We start from the raw sequence: 1,314 nt of genomic DNA, 5'->3' as shown, positions 1-1,314 counted from the left end.
TAAGATATTTGAAGGTAGTAATTGTATATATGTACCTCGCTCCCTTAACCCAATTTCATTCACAAAACCAGCCATATATGCCATAAACAAAAACCCTCCATATATACCTTTCCAAAAAACTAGGCATCAATCTAATTAATCAACCTAATTGCTGTCATATATATATCAAAATATTATCCAGCAGCTAGCCTATCAATCATCCCAAGCTAATCTAGCAAAGTAATCAATATATCATATATACCCAAAGCTAGTCTAGCTAAACATATGGCCTATGTCAAAAAGGTGTCATGCAAAAATCCAACCAGAAATGTCTACATAAACTGGCCCACGAAGTTTGCCCATTCAGCCCGGACTTCATCGATATCTTCTTGGGTATAAGTGTTGTCTTGCCTTCGTTCCCACTGAAACAAGGCAAAGATGAAGTACTAATTAAAAATAAAATTCAACCAAAAATGCAAACAGTCCGGCAGAAAGAAAAAAATAAAGAACATGCGCGCCCCTAAGTAGGTGTATTGAAAAACATAGGCATGCAAGAGAAGAATATGCCCCTGTCAGGTTTCAACATCCAGTAGCAAGCATATATATATATATATATAGTTATCATCCACAAGATAAAATAGGGGCCTATATCCAGAATCAAGCTCCAATATATTAACACAAGTGATCATCAAACAGGGGCCAATATAACCTGTCCACTTCCACAATTTTGAAAGAATCCACCAAGTATTCCCAATCTGCACCCAAAACAGACTCCCCCAACTAATTTGTTTCCTTTTATTCCTTTACTACATTTCCAAGCTTCCAGCCACAAAACAAATTAAAGCATTATAAATTGCAACAATACATCAACTTCTTTATCAAGATTCGAATACCCATTTATAAATGCCCAGCAAGGTCTAAACAATTTATAAGTCATTTTGACATGATATGATATAGCTCCTAAGAGTACCAAGGGTTCAAAATGTCCAAGTAAAAGACAATTATGATATCACTGCTCATACCAAAAGCATGACCAACATAATGTCAGGTTGGCTGACTAATTCATACCTTATTCACAAAAGCTAAGCCCTCATCTTCAATTATTTCCTTCATAAAGCGCATAACAACCGACAACCAAAGCATTTCCTTCATAAAGCTCATTGTGCCTTTGGTGCAGATGGACCGACAACCAAAGCATTTTGAGCTCCTTCCATCTTTGAATCCCTACATAAAAATAGACAAATAGACTCATTAATTAAAGAAAAATCAAAGTCTGTGAAAATAAGACACATAATTGAAAATTCGATTATAAAATAAATCATATGTCACTTGGGA

At 35.2% G+C, this 1,314-nt stretch overlaps 1 long non-coding RNA gene across 1 annotated transcript; it reads right to left on the bottom strand.

Annotated features, from left to right (window-relative positions):
* On the bottom strand, positions 1–1,106 carry LOC147280054 (uncharacterized). Its single transcript, XR_015123565.1, has 2 exons — positions 1,048–1,106; positions 1–401 (listed from the first exon to the last, which is right to left on the bottom strand). It is a non-coding gene; the product is annotated as an uncharacterized LOC147280054 (long non-coding RNA).
* Positions 1,107–1,314: the final 208 nt, after the last annotated feature.

Source organism: Dryas octopetala, chromosome 7 (genome assembly GCF_963921425.1).
Source record: "Dryas octopetala chromosome 7, drDryOcto1.1, whole genome shotgun sequence".
NCBI lineage: Eukaryota > Viridiplantae > Streptophyta > Magnoliopsida > Rosales > Rosaceae > Dryas > Dryas octopetala.
Note: the sequence above shows the minus strand (reverse complement) of the source record. Positions and strands in the feature narration are given on the sequence as shown.